The 18,945-nt window shown below is 32.2% G+C and overlaps 1 protein-coding gene across 4 annotated transcripts in view; it reads left to right on the top strand.

Moving 5' to 3' along the window:
- Positions 1-18,945, top strand: part of KaiR1D (Kainate-type ionotropic glutamate receptor subunit 1D) — a 545,285-nt gene that overhangs the window by 17,124 nt on the left and 509,216 nt on the right. Inside the window, exon 1 of one of the 4 annotated variants that reach the window (XM_085942317.1) lies at positions 15,977-16,024. The exons of the other annotated variants lie outside the window; for them this stretch is intronic. The gene's annotated coding sequence lies outside the window, so the exon portion shown is untranslated. Of the gene's footprint in view, positions 1-15,976; positions 16,025-18,945 lie in introns of those variants that run through there. 4 annotated transcript variants of the gene reach the window in all.

Raw genomic sequence — 18,945 nt, 5'->3', positions numbered from 1 at the left:
AAACCATAACTATAAAATGTCAGTGGTAGCAATCGGTGACTGCCTGCTGTTTTGCTAGACCTAGCAACCTGATGTGGTATCAGGCAACATTCTGAAGGCCAGACTCCAGACCTAACTACGCGGATGACCTCAAATTTGTATTGGCAGTGACAAGGGACAACTATGGCGTCGTCTATGCATTCTTCACAATAATTGTATTTAAATTCAACATCATGTCATTATGATGCCAAGCTGTCTGCAAGACCTAGCAAGACAGGCTGGCGAGAGCCAGCTGGCTTAGTTAGTAATATTATAAAATGTGTACACTCATGATTAAAACATTAACTGTAAATTTATTTTAATCATCATTTTCGGTATATGTGAGCATCTGGAGTCTGGACCATCGTTACTAGGATTGTAGTAATTACTATAAATCATCTACTATGATTATTTTACTATGAAATAGTTGTAAATAATTTATTAAACTAATAATTGGTCCATTTCATTGATTTTAAAATTTATATATATTTAAAATATATAACAAACGAATTCCATCGCGTTGCAGGCATTAAACAAACAACGAGTGTAAAACTGACGCTCAGCCTAGTGGTAGTTAGCAATAAAATAAGATTACAGATACGAAAATACTAAAACAATGATCAGGAAAATGTCTTCACAGCTGTTTCTAATAAAAATACTGATGCTACAAAGAGAACAAATTAATATAAAAATAAAATGAGGCAATCGGCGCTACCATCTTTACAATGAGGAGATAAAAATGTTTTTAAATATTTTTGTAACACTGAAAAAAGGGGGGAAAGTATTGAAAGAGAACAAAAACGGATAACTCATTTAAGTAACGGAAGGTACTAATCGTTAAAAAAGACTGGATTGCTTTTTTACCTATTTCCTTTTTTATTTCGAAAGATTACGCCAAACAAATATTGCAATGCGCAAACCGAATTCTTATACCATTTTCCTGAAAATGTGATATTCTTATTATTGCCATCTGGAAAAAAATAATATTCATCATCTTATTCATTATCATCTGCAGAATCCTAGAGCACCTTCGTTTTGGCTTCCTCCAAAAAACATTTCAATCATAGATTAAAAATATAATACAGGCTGTAAGAGCTCATGCATTACAATATCAATTATTATAACACGTTTCACCATTTCGGGTTTTTTACCCAGCATAAATTATCATAATATTAGCCAATCACAGCTTAGTTTACAGATTATTTTGACGCGCGACAAATAATATTACAATTTCAATTAAATATAGAATTTTTTTGATGAACTTCCACGTAGTAACTATACCCATTGATTTTCTTTACATTCATAAAATTATTTTTGAATACACAAAGCGGTATGTTTTTCATTCAATTTCTCAATGAAAATCGGTGAGCACAGAATGCTTGGTTTCGCTCTATCAAAAATAACCATATATTTTCAGCGAAGTATCTATATAACGTTTTTGCTAGACAATGATATTTTTTATTAAATGCATATGATTTTACTAGCACGTTCTTTCAATTTCGATTGATTGGAATACCTCAGGGTTTTACACATCCAACGTTAAATATTTATATTCAGTTATCATAGAAACCACAACTGTACAAATAAAGTACCCACTTGTAAGAATATTTTTGGGAGAAATATTAAATAGTATTAAAAAAATAATAAACTAATTTTTATTACAATAGAATATTAATATTTACAATTAAGTACCTGCATAGTATTACAAGTTAGCTTCAATTATGTGGTAATATAATGTATATTTTCAGGTTACATTCTCTCAAAAACATTTGGATACAATATAAAAACGTTTTGATGTTTAGTTGAGCTATAAACATCTAGAGATTAAGTGGTAATTGATAATTTAGACTTTTTAAATGTTCAACGAGGCTTTGTCATTGACCATCATAAAATGGACATTTCCAAACAACGTGACGTATATTTTCATAACCTCTTTCGCATTGAAATTTAGGATTATTTGCTATACATATTAAGAAAGATAAGAATGCTGTAAAATTGTAGGGATCAGCTTTGTAGCGATTTTTATAGTTAAATTTGTTTCTCTATCAAGAATTTGAGCTTGTATGATGAAATATGTACATTTATTATTTATCCAGAGGTCGTACTGTGCCTAAATTTTATTTTTAATAATATAAAACTCTTTGTTACTTACTACACAATAAGGTAGAATATGTTGTCAGGATATTGATTAGGTCAAACAGATATTTTGCGTTTAAAATATTTTAACTTTTACAGGCGCTAGTGAGATTTGAAAGCATTTTAAGATTTAAGCTTATTCTACAAAGAGAAATAAACGTGCAAGACAAGTCATCATCCTTATTTTGGTAATCATTGAAAATTGTCTCAACGTGGACTGAAGTAGTTTATTTAGTCTTTTAGTGTGTTTTAAAACGTACGCATATCAACGTAATATGTCAACTGCAATGTTATGGGAGTAGCCCGATGCACATTTGAATAACATAAAAAATGTTAAAATAACACTGACAAAAGGAAAATATAAATACTTCTTCTCCACCTATTCAAGCCCCTTCTCAGGGCGTTGCCGACAAGTAAATTTAAATAAATGACAATTGGATTTGCCTACGTTGGAAAACCCTATAAGCCTTTTTTACTTGGGGAACAAAATAATATATCTTTGACGTAGCGGAAATAGCATTATGCAATACAGCACACAAGGATTATTGTTATATTAAAATAACGGTATAATTAAAATAAAAATTAAATATTAGGGCTTACGTAATATGTAGTACCTATTTTATAATAATCATAGTATATTTTACGTAAGTATTTAATTTGAAAACACCTTATATACTTGTACCTGTTAGAAAAATTATTTTCGAAAAAATATATGGGGATAAACAACTCAATCCGTGTCGGCATATTGATCGGCGATATTAAATCATCATCATCATCAGCCAAGGTCAATCCACTGCTATATGAAGTCCTCCCCAAGCTTTCTCCAACTCTCTCGATCCTGTGTCGTTTGCTGCCACGTATTTCCGCCGAACTTTACCAGTTCGTCAATCCAGCGGCTTTTAGGGCGACTCTGTGGCCGTTTCATGCCCCTTGTGTACCACTGGATGACAGCATTTGTCCAGCGGCTGTCCTTTCGTCGAGCAATGTGCCCCGCTCATCTCCATTTTAGCTTTTTAGGCTACGTCTATTACATCGCGTACTTCTGTCTGCTTCCTAACCCATTCGTTTCTCTTACGGTCCTTTCGCGTGATGCCCAACATACACCTCTCCATGCCTCGTTGTGTGACCCTTAGCCTTTGGACATCTCTCGTGTTGAGGGTCCACGTCTCGCAGCCATACGTGAGCACGGGTAGCACACATTGGTTGAACACCCTATGCTTAAGACGTAATGGTAGGTCACTCTTTAAGATACTATTCAGACGTCCGAAAGCACTCCATCCCAGCTTTGATCTTCGAACAATTTCATCGTGCATGCTTCCATCAGCTGTGGACACCTGCTGTCCGAGATAGACGTAGCTGCTGACTTGCTCGAGTTGGGTGCCATAAATACAGATAATTGCACGGTCCGAAAAATAGTTACTCATCATTTTTGTCTCTGATACATTTATCTTTAGACCGACCGTTTGACTGACATCCGCCAGTTCTTGCATTCTACATTGGAGGTCTTTCGGGTATTGTGAGAGTAAAACAATATCATCTGCAAAGCGCAGGTAGCTGAGGTGCTCCCCATTAATTGGAACACCTTTTTCCTCCCAATCAATTTTCCTAAATAAATCCTCAAGAGTAGCGGTGAATAGTTTAGGTGAAATGGTATCACCTTGCCGGACATCTTTGTTAATGGGGAATTTACACGACCGTTTGTAGAGTTTCACGCATGCTGTGGCATCAGTGTATATACTGTTCAATATGTTTATGTAGCGTCTGGAAATTCCTTGGTTGCTAAGGGCGTCTATAATTGAGATTTTTTTGATGGAATCAAACGCCTTTTCATAGTCTATAAAACCAATATATAATGGCAGTTTGTATTCCTGGTAGCGCTCTATGATTTCCTTGACGACCTGTATAATATGATCCATGGTAATGTAGCCTCTTCTGAATCCGGCTTGCTCTCTTGGTTGGTTCTCGTCTAGAACTGTTTCGAGACGGTTTGAGAGTATTTTCGTGAAAACCTTATACAGAATTGGCAGTAGACTTATTGGTCGATAGTTTTTCAGATCTTCAGTGTCTCCTTTGCATTGCATGCATTTTTCCATGTATCTGGGATGTTCTCTTCGTGCAGACAAACCGTGAACAGACGTACGAGCACTTCGCTCACCGTCCTCCCGGCCCATTTGAGAACATCGATAGTCAGCCCATCTTTTCCCGGGGCTTTCCCACTCTTCATGCACATTATAGCATATTCCACCTCTGTGGTAGTAACCTCGGGAAGAGGATCTCCATATTCTCCGTTCACCAGAAAATCTGAATTGATGTCAGTGTCATCTTTGTATAGAGCACTGTAAAATTCTACAACAGTATCCAGTAGATGATCCCAGTTACGCACGATACTTCCATCTTGCACTTTTAGTGTCACGATCTGCCGTCTCCCTATTGACAGATGCTGCTTGTTCTTATGTAAGCTCCTTCCTGCGGATTCTACGGCGATAATAAATAACTGACCGCAATTGAAAATTCTTTAAAATTCATTTCCTGTAGTGTCCAATTACGATAAACTCAGTAAATAGCTTACTACAATTATAATTTCCGCAACATCCGTTTTTCCACTTGGTCAGCCATATCCAATGACGTAAGCTCCATATAGAGTAGCTGACTCAATTATAATAATTATTTCTTAAATATTCTTTTCAAGATATTATTTTGATTGTGAGTACGTCAATAAAAGAAATAGCGGATCATAATAAATTATTCATTAGACATGTGACTCGAATATAATATATTCCCAGTCTGTTGGTATCTCAGTCTCTGTATCGCTCCGCACAGCATCTAATTCTACCGAGCTCGGACCTCGAAATAGAATCATAAGTATTGTAACATAACTACTGTAACATACTTAGTACTGACTGTTTACGCTGCAAATAAAACTCTCTCCTCCATCCATCGGAGCAACCACCAAGTCTCGACCTCTTCCACAACACCATGACTCCCACAGTGGTGACCCCGATGTGATTCCCACAAACATCATGCAAAAAAAAATTCTGGCATTCGTTTACATAAATAGCAATTCAACTATTTCACAAAAGTTTATATTTTATTTTACATTAGATGTTTCCTATACCTACGCAAAAGTGTACTGAAGATCTGCGATTTTTTGTGTTTACCGAAGTTTTCATAGTAGTAATCTGATTCAGGTACCTAGAATAATATACTATATTATAATATTTAATCGTTTTATCTACTAGCTACTTACTTTGTCGTTTGTATAATAGGGAATATTGGACGGAAGTATAATGTTATAGTATTTATTTTACAGAATTCTTGAATAAATAAATTATGAAAATATTAATACACCCAAAGTAAATGTAATATTTTATGAGCTTTTACTATATTTTGCTGGCAATACTGGAATGGAATATAGCAATTATTAAAATGCTGACTCAACGCAGGAATAATAAAAGAATGAAAATCATGCGAAGTCGATGTTATCGGAATATTAACTTTTGATTAACATCAAACGGCGAAGACTTCCTACAAAATTTTGCATTTCAAATATTATATTTTTCATCTCCTTGGAATGAGAATCTATATTCCAAAATAATATTAATGTTTCAATAGCCATAAAATTTATAATTAATTATAAATAATATTATGGTACTCGTATTTATTCTAATTTTCTTTTCGCTGACGTTGTAAAATTTAAATAATTTTATATTTAAAATAGCTCAAAATAAATATACTGCCAGCTTTCTACATTACCTCCCCTCAATTTTATTATAACTGTAAGTAAAGTGACTAGTAACGACATAAGTCAATTTTTGACTCACCATGGTGGATTTGCTGCCAAGCAACTCCATGTGGCCGAAACTACAAGACGCAAACCACATCATCTGAGAATTTAAAACCTCTCATTCTCAGGCCTTGTCCACATGGCCATGTTCACATATCTCATTGAGTAACTAATTTATTGTCTTGATAAATAATTATTAATTTATACCCTTCACATTAAATGTAAAGGGTCATGACATAAAAATAATAAAATACATATTAAAATAAAAGGTAATATGAGTAAAAATTAAGAAAAAGAAAGTACACGAAAGAACACCTAAGTAAACTTTATTTTAAAAAATATATATATATATATATATATATATTTATACCCAAACTAAAGCGGGGCTCAGACATAGAGCCACTATCATATCTGCTTCTAACTAAAATATAATTAGAATTAAAATGAATATGTGTAGTGACTGTAGATGCAAAAAGAAGAAACTGATGTTGCAAATACGTTTGTGATTTCCCGATTTTTTTTTATTTTTATCGAAATAAAGAAAGTTTGTTTACTCAATGATCTCCAGAAATCAACTATGTTACAAAATTACTCCTTCTTGGGCAAAAAAATTCTGACAAATTTAATAAAATATTGCGCTCTAATTGGAAGTTGGACCTTTTTTAGCTCTTCCGGTCAAATTTTTATAAAACTGAGATTAATTTTTCAACAGGCTATAAATCTGTAGTATAAGTCTAGTGACAATTTTTCGAGAATCTTTGATTTATGGAAAATTGAATTCTCGAAATAACGGAAAATTTGTCTGATTTCTTGAGATTTGATATTATTCCTATTATTCATGATTATTATTCATAATATTCATGATTCTTATTATTCTGATAATTTGACGATCACAACCTCTAGTTACTTGATATTGATGAGTGATTTTTAAAAAAAGAACCAAAAAACGCCATAAAAATACCTACTGCATACAATTTTACATATTGTATTATGAAACATTGTAATAAAACTTCACGTATACTCGTAACGACGCTTCTAATGGCATACTTTTAAAAATACACGCAGTTGTAAAAAAAGCACCAAGCAAACACGTAGATATTTTTCAGTGACGGAGCGGAGCTATCACACCCCGTAGTTATCTTGAAATGACGAGTATTTTATTGCACCTGTGACGCCAGGGTGCTTCCGCTTTGCAAACTCCTATTTAAAGCCAGTTTATACCTATCCGTACCGTATCAGTACAGTATCTTATTCAAATGAAAATGACGTGTTTCTGTAATATATTAAATTATATTATAAGTAATTATAAATTACATTTCACCATTATCTTGGTATATTTAAGCTGATTCTATTCCTTTTATCTTTTACGTCTTTCAACAGACTGTTTTCTACGTCTTGAGTGCTATTAGATGATTAGGTTTGTTTAATGATTGTCATTTGTTTCAACTACTTTGTGCCTATTTCTATATGAGGATTTTATCTCTATGTTATCACAATTAAATTATTGGGGTGTAATTAATAATTAACGTAATTTTTTACGACTTACACCATCTAGGTAGCGATTATCAAAACAGTATGTTTAATACCACCCTATGTAAACCACTATTTTACAACGTGGTATGAACAACATATTAAAAAATGAGAATGGGACAACTGGCCGTCAGGACAATTGGACGCCGCACTGTCGTAGGCACGTAAACAGAACGTAGACGATGACTTTTAATCAGTTTCTATCTACTACTTAGTAGTTTTAATTTATTTTAATCTTAACATAATGTTTTGTATTGCGGATTGAGAATTACCATGCCTAAGGTTTTATATAAAAATAAAAAACTCTTTTTTCGTTGAAACTTAAACATATGCACGTATAAATCATTATTGACGTGTGCATATTTAAATTCTCACCAACTATTAAATCATAATATAATATTTTAAATATAAATAATAATATTAAAAAAAGTACCTAACGTCTATTTATTTTCGAATTGCGTGGCGTTCAGTTGTCCTAGCGCCAAACTATCCTAGACCCTAAAAATATAGTTATCCTAACGCTGCTCATAAAATCCGTTCGAGATACCGTCGTGCGGTACAATAATACTTTTTATATGTCGCGTAATGTGTAATTATGAGTATTCTTGATGATTTTCAACCAGATAAAATATACCCTACAATGTTTATTAAGAAATATTGGATTGGTTCCTTTATAGTTTGGCATAGTTTGAACTCAGCCAAATAAATAAGTTATATTCAATTTGTTTTCCTGTTTTTACCAAATAAGGAAATAGTAAAAAAAGAATTTATCATCCATGCGGTTAAATTATCCATACGGTTAGTTTGCGGTGAGCTCTACTGTTCTCAATATCAACCGATAAACCCGTATACGTTGTGTAAATATACTTTTACGCACCTGTGCTGTTCCGGTTGTGAACATTTTTTTATCCTGAACAATGTACAGCGTTCACTATTTTACGGGCGTGTACAGCCTGTGTATCTCCGCAGCGACATTTTAAAGGGTCGCAGTCAAAGGTGAAATGAGTCCAGGTGGTTGAATTATAAAAAAACCCTTTTCCTCTTAAGCCTGGTTTTATCTGATGTTGATTATCTAAATTTCGTGTTACATCAGTAATACAAGTTAAAAGCTAAAATAAATATTTTTAACTTTGATTTTTACCGGTACTTTGGTATAACAAACAAACACTTTTTAATCGTGAACGAAATATAATATTGTTAGTCTACACCGATTGTATTCAAAGTGAGCGCCTCGAGTATTTTATAAAAGCGTCGTAGGCTTCTTGGAAAACAATTGTTCTAAATTATCTGTAAAAGCTTAGTACAGGTGCTTTTATGGGACAATAAAATAAATTAAATTAAAACGATTTTATACGAGACATAGACCCCGTGTTCTACGAATTGTTTAAAAACTAATGGTGTTTGAATGCAATAATATATTCAAAAGGATACTTGCACCAATCTATGAAAAGGGAGTAGGGTGGTAATGGTTTAATCACAAATTGCAGTGTATGCAATTAAATGGATATTTAAATACAGTTTATAAATATCGAAATACTCGATATCGATATATCACCGTTGAAGCGCTTGACGTAGACAATGGCGTAGATAATATTACGCGCTGGGAAACCACGACTTTGGTAGCTGGGTGGAGTAGAAAATACTTCCAGACTATCGGTGTGTTAAACTGGAATTCCAGGGCAAGCGAAAAAAACTGGTTGAGAGCAATGTTGGAGGTGGTCGGCGGCCTGGCCAGGCGATGGCACCATTCATAATAATAATCATAGTGAAATACGCTGACGCATGATCATAATGATAAATTCGACTTATAAGCTTCAAAAAATATAAACTGCTCTTCCCTTATCGTTACCGTAACTTTTCGTTGTTTATTTTATAGGAGAGTATTTTATCGTTAAATTAATAATAATTCTAGATTATTGAATACTTAATAAATAGATTATACCCACGACGGCGGAGTGGTTACGTTACTGTCGTGGGTCTTGAGTTTGAAATTCGGGTCTGGAAAATTCACATAGTATTTTTCAATGTATTTTGGATCCAGCCAGTCAGCAAGTAGCTAAGATACATTTCTCGTAAAAATAATTTTTTTTTTAATAAAACCTCTATGATCCTCTTATAATCGAACATGGAAATGTGATGTAAATAATGTATTGAAAATCCTTTTATTTTCAAAGTAATATACACTTTTTTATCAGTAGAGACCAATTTATTAATTTACTAATCACTTCGTAGCATGACTTCTAGACTAAAACTTTAAACGTGTCAGGCCTATCGGGCACCAAAATTGTTGGCTATGAGCTTAATCAATGCATTTTCTAGTGATGTAAATATCTTCCGTATCTTATGTGTTAAATTTATTTCTTTTTTTGTTTTAAATATTTTGTATTGGTTGTTTTTGTTATAATTTAACAATAATATACTTTTTTTCTTTATCGTTGTCTACCCATAATAATGGTAGAAGTGTATGGGCCAAATGAATAGCCATACTTACATTTATTACCAAGCGACGTGTTTATAATAATAACGTCTTAGTTAAACTAATTAATACTATAACAGTAATATCTCTACATTTTGGACGTATTTCATGTTAATGATAACTTTTATGGCATATAATAATATTTGTGTAAATCAATAAATAGATAAATAGAAAACGCAGCAAAATGTGTAAAGTAATTATTCAATATTAATATAATATATCTACAAAATTGGTACTACATAAAAGTAGGTAATCTACTAACATTTTACAATTTCTCTTTATGCTTTGTTAAACCACAAAAATGAAAATGGCGGGCTGTAAATCAAACATTATCAGATGCATCAAAAAACATGGCGGATTTTATCTCTTGTGTAACTTTACAATATTATTTACTGTTCGTATCAATCGATCGTAAAATTTTAAACTACGCTCGTCGGATTATGCCATAATAGAAGAATGAAATCAGATAAAAAAACTACCCACTATAATCATATAATGTTACTCGTTTTAGACTAGTATACATATATATTAATACTATCGACTGAGGATACTTAATGTAATTTCAACTTAAATTCTTATGGATTTATGTTACAATAGTACAAAACTTAGATCCATTAGAATAAAATTTATAGTTTAATATTGGTGGCGCTTTCGGCAGTGGCCTGTAATTTGAAGATGGTGGTTGGTAGATTACGGATCTAGGGAGGGCTGGCTTAACCAGAATGTCAGACACTAACCTTTTAATGTTGAGAGAGCTGGCGCGCGCTGAAGCCGGTTCGGTTTTAACGCACTCATGGTAAACAGACGGTTCGGAATGTCACTCTCACGGTTTCACTTGGTTTTGGGAAGAATGATGATGAAGAGTTCAGGATGGATGATAGACGCGACGTTGCCTCTAAACGTATTAGATTTAGCGCAACGAAGGTCATGCATGTGCATTTTGAGTCACTCTATGGTTAACGACGGCTAGGTTATAACAAGCCCGCTCACGACAACTTTCTTGATGTCACTCTAGCAAACAATATGTTATTTGCAATCACAGTCGTCTCATGACCCGTAATTGCTGCTTGCATTGTCTTGTGACAAGGATAAATAAGGATGTGAAGTAGGTGGGGAAATACGGAATGATAGCTACCATATTTGGCCCAACCAAGTATTTTATAATAATATACCATTTTGGTCTAGATTATTTCATTTTTTATAATTGTACAATACTACTAGGTAACTATTATTCTTCGGGACCCTTCAGCTGAGAATTGTAACCCAGATATTTTAGGTTCTCCATGCCCTTGTCTCTAGCACTATTGGTATTTAGTAGTATGTATTTCATCAGACCATCCTCGTCTACTCCAAAAACTTATACCTACTCAAATGTAACGATTTTATCTAATTTTACGTCCCTGCGGGTTATAATATGATCACAAAATTGAAGATTCCGGTAAAGATAACTCGAGGAGAGTCTATTTTGAATGTGGGGTTTGTGCATGATAATTAATTATTCTTTTAGCCATCAATAAGATGCTCAGTAATCTTCTTAAGAACCATATTTAACATTTTAGTCTAGTTTTTGCCTCTCTATTGTCTATTGATTATGAAAAATATTAATAAAAGTTTTCACGATTCCTTAAAACATTTTCGAATGGAAAAACACTGATTCTGATCCATGTTAATGCAGTGTATAACTAATTTAATTGTTAAATTAATATACAAAGCGTTCAACATATTTAATATTGTCATTTTAATCTATCATGATTTTTCACTTGCAATCTTTCATAAAATATTAATATTAAGAGAATACTCATACTTGTAGCTTTAAATTAGTTTTACTAAATAAATTTAAGATAAATTTAAAAAAAAAAATCGCCTCGGCAGACTCAATCGCCATCCATACAATGAAAATTATATTTTCATGTTAGTATAATATATAGTAACCATATCCACTGACAGAAGCAGATAAGGGTTTGCGATGTAATAGAGTTTAATAAAAGACTTAAATGGAGATGGGCTGGACACATAGCTTGAATAAAAGACAATTGTTGGACAAATCTAGTCATCCAATGGTATCTAAGAAGTGCAAAACGTCCGCAAGGTAGACCTAGAGGCCGCTGGATCGATGAAATGATAAAGTTCTGCGGAAGTAAGTGGCATCGCAATGCACATGACCGAGAGAAGTGGAAGCAGCTTGAAGAGGCCTTCATCCAGCAGTGGATAGATTCAGGCTGATGATGATGATAGTAATAATATATTATTAATCAAAACATATAGTCTACTCGGACAATTAATACTTTTGTAGTATATTTTTGCCAAAAACCATGTAGCTCCATTTAATATTATGGTAGACTAAAGGATTATTTAGGTTTATCAATTAATTATTATTCAAATGATAGCATTTTGTTAGTGACAATTTAAATAATATTATAAGCTGTGGGAAAATAAAAAAATATCACGAACATAATACATATAACAGTAAATTAAATGCAATCATGTTTTTTTTTATTATTACTAGTTAATAATGTTTGTAATTGCAGTATAAAAACTGTAAAATTTGTTAATTTTCTGCCCCGTCATTTTGATTTTATACATTTTTCGCAGCCGTTATCAAATTTTAAAAACACTTCACCATATTATTTGAAAAAAAAAATACTATCACCGAGGAGGTCAAGTTTTTAATATTTTTAATATTTTATTAATTGAAGTTATTTGGGATAAGAATCGTTAAAACACCTTTTCTCAAATTTACTCAGCAGTTACGTTTTATACAAAAATGCAATTTATTTTTTATTTAGAAAAGATTAGATATTTAGTTCAAATATAAATATTTTTCTATGGGTACTTAAATTTGCGTTTAAATTACATTACCCCAAATATTTACTAACGATGCTGGAATCAAACAAAAAGATTAAACAAAAGTCTAAAAAAAGCTCTGCCTCAGATACGAAAGCTCTTTTCTGCTGGAAAAAAACTGCACAAAAAGTGTTTGCGAAGTGAAGGCTGCGAGAACAGGAAGCGTCGTATACTTAAAATGTAAACAAAAAACGAGATGAGCTTATTTAAGCTCCGGCTCCGTTCCACTTGCAGCTTTCGACTTCCCCAAAAAGCCTTCCTCGCAAAGGTTTTTCCTCATTTTCATTCAGTTACCGAGGAATATTTCAAACATACCTGAATTATTAAGTGCCTATCTACCTTGCATTTTAGCTTTCCTGTAAATTTAGGCGGAACTTTGTGTCTCAGTTTCCGCTCACAAAAGATTTAGAGTGAGTATTATACTAGTTTCATAGTAAAGTCATGTCCACGCCATCAATTTTACTCTTAGTTGTTTGATAAATTTTAAACTTAGGTAATATTATAAATCACCATAAAATATGTACTATCATTAATTGTATCTATTCTTTAATCAGAAATCGACAATTTAGTGGTTTTTGTCTACACTATTGGTTTTGTATTAATTATATCATTATCATAATTATCTAGAGTCGATTCAGTACAGGGTGAAGGCCTTCCCTATCTCTTGTATATACCTGCCTTATCATTTGCTAATTTAATTACTACTACATCCACAGAATCTTATGAGTTCATTTATAGAGTGGGTTTAAGGGCGTCTATGTGATCATTTAGTGTCCCTTGGGCACCATTTTATTTGTATTTTATTTGGAATTTATATAGCGGTTGTACTCAACCAGCGACATGTTAAATTCACTGCAATTTCATCTGCTTGGAAGCCTCTATCACATCGCTTACTATTGTTTGCCTCCTTATAATATAAAATATGTTGATTTATTTTGTGGTCCTTTCGCGTTATGCCCGACATGCACCATATTATCACGATGCGCAATCTTTTTTCAGATTTTTCTTACATACGGAACTTAGAACCTTAAAATTTGTGTTAAAATAAACCATTCTCACCACCTATTCGGAATACCGCAATCGGCAACGTACGCTAATCCTAATTATTAATGAAAATATCTATTTTCCGATCCCATTCAGTGTTTTTGATATTATTTTGATAGCCAAGTAAATCATGTTGGGTTTTCATTACAGATCAGCGAGGCTTACTCTTCCGGGATTTTTCATGAACAACTGAAATAGCTATCGACTCAAAAAAAAACATCTTGTAAAATTTAATAGAATTTATATTTTTATTTATAAAATGGAATTCTATCAAGCTGACTCAATTAATAAATTATTGTTATAATATTTTTATATAATATGTATTTATAATATAATATAACAAATTCCACGATAATTAGCTTGTATACTTTATGTAGGTATATCATAAAACATTTCTCATTTCCTATATATGTAGTGTTATTATTTGCACTTACATTTTAATTATTATGTATATAGCGAATAATTATTCATTATATTTATATAATTATAATTATCTTATATTATTTTTAATGTATATTAAATATACATAAACAACGAATATCCACAGAAAAAAAACATTTTCATCTTTCAACATGTAAAAACATTTTATGGTTGTATCAAAAAACTTTATTTATTTAGCATTTATGCTAAGTCCTCCCACACCTTTTTCATGTGAAGAAATAAAACCCCTACCATTAAAAAGAGGGTAAATAAATATAAGCAAGGGGTGAGAATATCCGCAGAAGAGGATGGATTGTCGATTCGTCATTTTCATGTACTTATTCGAACTCTCGTCTGTCTTCCCTCACAAGATTGATGCATTCCAATAAATCTCCTCGAATACAAAAGCACTTATATCTTACTTTGAGGTGAATAAAAAATATCTATATGTATTTAATCAGGCAGAGTTTGGGCGTTGTTCACGCTTCATATTCCACCTAGATTATTGTATGTTTATTATAAAAGCTTATTATAAAGCTTTATAAGTCGATAAAGATAAAGTAGTATTTATTTAACTCTATGAAAATTGTATTGTTATTAATATTTTTATACAACAATCTTGGAAAACCTTTTTCATTCAAATATATTAAATTATTCGGATCAGAAAATAATTATCATTGTAATTTTTAGTAGCATATTAGTATTTCGTGTGTTTCCAATTGGAAAATGTCAAGTATGAATTCGAATTAGTATACAGCACCATAAAAAAAACGTGTTGTCATTGAAAATAAAATATGAAATCAAAAGGTTATTATAAAAAAAATGGTTTGGCCACCATATTAGTATTTTATAGGCTTCAAATTTTCAAGTATAGTTTCAAATAAAATATTATCGAGAAGTTATACATAGTGTTTAAACTATAAACCTGAATTTTCCTTCACGTTACCATACAAAAGATAAAAAATGTTAAACGTGGCTAAGAAAAGCGCCTCATTTCATGGCCAAGATTCTCCGTGATTGGTGCTTGTCTACGGCTGACCTATGGGATGCTGGTATGACTGCAGATTACGTAAGAAGACTAGCGAGAGACAGGTGTTCTTGGAAGCGTAGCATGGTGTTCGTATTATGGTCCACCTAATGAGTGAACTCTTCTTCAACCCAATGAGTGAACAAGAACTAACCTGCCATTGGTGATGCCAATTGGGAGCGCAATAACTCTGTTCAACCAAATCGCTTCGGATGTTGATATATTCCACCTACGTGAGATGAGTATAGGTGGACGTTGTTTTATAAATTCTTAAAATAGGGTCAGCTTAGCTCATTCGGTGTACTTCATTGTATCTAATTTATATTTTTTTATATTTACAGTTTTCTACTGTTTAATATTATTTCTTATTATTTTACTTGTTGTTATTACGATACGCATAATATAATTTTATTTTGAACTGCAATCGTATAATTATTATTATAATACAACCAAGGAAATTTAATTAGTTTTACATCAATTGCGGATGTACACGATGGACCTAGTTACATTATCTGTTTGGTGATTAGTTGATTGTTAGTATTTTTTTCTGCCGATATATGTGATGATGGCAAACATCGTTATGATCTCCATTACTATACAAATTGTATCATTCAGTACTCAATAGTTACTAGAAAATTTAACATGAGACATAATTATAGCTCTCTCGTTTGATGAAATAATTATGTTTATAGGAATGACGCGGTAAAGAGAGCAATGCAAGTTCTTCATTGAGCAGTGTAATTATGTGAGTATATAATGTAAAAAAACTTGTAAAATTTTAACATTGCTTTGTTTTAATCACAAATAAATTGCTATTCGTGCCAGGTAGTTCAATCTACAAAGAGAAATAATACTTTATTATTAACATAACTGTCTGGCAAAAATAATTTTGAAGCACCAGGGGTAGGTGCTGGTTGATCGTGAATTGTGAAACATTCTCAAAGGAATGTCTGTACAAAACAGTCTATGTGATTTACAGTTTCCAATTTAATTTCCAAGCCATAAAACAGGCCGATCAAACTTCGGGCGAGACTCTTTGATAAGTTTGGACCTTGGCTGTAATTTATATGCAAAGTCAACATGTTTCGAGCAATATTCCAGACAGCTCAGCGCTCGAGTTAGAATCGGGAACGTGAGATTTTTTAATTTATTACGTGATGAAAAATTGCAATGTAAACAAATTTCTTTGACAGGGTATACACATTAAGCAATTTTATAATTATAATTGAGTGGCTAAGTGCCCAAGTGACGTCAAAGTAATTTGGGTTAGGGGCAGTTTTCATGCCTTCATTTTTAGAGTTGACTCTTAAGTTACCGAAGTGTATGGAAAAATCGGGAATTGGACAACTGGGCGCCAGGAAAATTGGGTGCCGCACTGTCGAATGAAATAAATATACGTTCGTTAGGATTTTATACAAAAAGTAGACGAGGAATTTTAATCAGTTTATATTATACTACTTAGTAGTTTTAATTCATTTTGCTTATTCTCATTCATTGCTGACCAGTTAATTATCACAACTCGGTCAATGCTAAAGACACGCCTGGCGTGTAGCAATTAGCATAATAATTAAATGTGGTATTTAACAGGTCAGCAGTGAATGTATAAGTATCTAATGGCTACACGCCTAAGGCCTGAAATTGAATATACTGCATAATTAAATCATTATTTACGTGTGCATATTTAAATTCTGACTAAATATTAAATAATAATATAATAATTTTAATATTATAAATAATAATATTAAATATATAATTTTAAAGTAAGTACCTACATCTGTTTATTTTCGAATTTCATTTGATTGCATGGCGCCCAGTTGGCCCGGGTCCGAATCGTCCTAGATCCAAAAAATCTATTCCCCGAATAACCAATTTCAAAATAATTATTAATATAACAACTATAAATTAGAATATTCTATCAATGCAGCTATACGCAATTACTTATCGTCACAAAACGAAGAATACAGCGTGATACCACTGTGAATACAAAATACAGTGTTTGGTGACGTAAACCCACGTTTTCGTAATCAGTTTATCTTTATAATGTATTGGATCTTTTAATGCATTTAATCCAAAAATGTTTATATATATCTATCTACCATGGCACAGAACTATTGTTAATCTGTCTTCTCCAGCCCTCTTCAAGTATTGCCTTGGTATCACTACATTTCAATATTACATATCAACCTTTAGCATATAAATTTTTAATATTCTAAATAATTCTTAGTTTCCCATACAAGGTGAGCTTTTTTAATAATTTTTGGATACGGCGGGGAAATCAATTCATCGGATATACGATTTTTCGATAGATACATATTACAAATATAATTATGTAACATTTTTTTTTATTCAACGAATAATTCACAAGATTTAAGAATGTAACATTCTAATTACTGAGCATACATAGTTTTCAAAACACTTTTGAGAAAATAATATATTATAACCAATAGATTTTTTTTTGAAAAAAGTAAGACACCTAGTAGGAATCGAACTTGCATCTCACGGGTTTCTTGGATTTCGCGACCATGCACATATACCACTATGCTATAGACCCCATACTGAATTGCGATAAATTTTAACTAATGGCTCTTAATACTCTCTGAAGAGCTTTCCAAAACGAGTTACTATTGGCGATCGGCTTTAGTATTTTAAATCAAAGTATGTATTACTTTAATTACTAACTGACGTCACGGATCACTCCAAGATTTTTTGTTGTAACTTACTTGAAATTACTAATTATTTTTAATTAACTGTTTGTTTATTCATTGAATAAATTATTTTTAATGTCACATTCTAATTATTGAACATACATAATTTTGAAACACTTCTGAGAAAATAATAATTATATTATAACCAAAAGAAAAAATCTATTTTGAAAAAAGTAAGACAACCAGCAAGATCGAACCTGCATCTCTCGGCAAGTATCTACTCTGACTCATCAGTAGGGCATAGTCTTCGTTTCGTACATATTTGTATACGTAAAAGACAAAATAGCCAAATAGGGAGTGTATTTTATGGCTTGTATTTAGTGCTTCAAGTACACGATGGAATATATTTAAATATCACCTGCGATTTCTGTTTTGTCTTGTTGTAATAAATTTACATAGAAGTCGAGCGATTTACGTGGTTGACTCGAAATCGAAGCAATCCGCTTCGTTCATCTAAATCCACCTTGTCAAGTAGTTTTGGGGGTAGTGAATTTTCTCAAAGTTCTGATATTTCCACAGTAAAATTTATTACTGTGGTTTGCTAATAACTAATGTTTTAGTAATTCAAGGCTTACCGTGTGCGTCTTTTATTCGATTTTAAAACCATTTACAACGGTTTTATTCTGTTAGCAAAATTGAACGTAGTTATGCAGAAAGTAACCAATCCACAAAAAATAAAAAAATGAGATTTGATATAGATCAGATGCGAGAAGGTTGTCTCTACATTTTGCTGAAAATAGCCAAGCCGCAAAAAAAATATTCTTGAAATAAAATACTATTTACAATTTGACATTTTACATTTTTACATACATTTTTAACAATCATGTTGTTACTAAAGTGCGATTATCTCAGCTCGACATTATTGTGGACTGGTTACATTCTGCATAACTACGTTCAATTGATGTACAGTGCGTATAAACTTTTACTTCAAAACTAACTAGGATTGGTACTAATGCGGAAC

Source organism: Rhyacophila brunnea, unplaced genomic scaffold (genome assembly GCF_057557595.1).
Source record: "Rhyacophila brunnea isolate RB1 unplaced genomic scaffold, BYU_Rbru_1.0 scaffold_14, whole genome shotgun sequence".
Lineage (NCBI taxonomy): Eukaryota > Metazoa > Arthropoda > Insecta > Trichoptera > Rhyacophilidae > Rhyacophila > Rhyacophila brunnea.
Note: the sequence above shows the minus strand (reverse complement) of the source record. Positions and strands in the feature narration are given on the sequence as shown.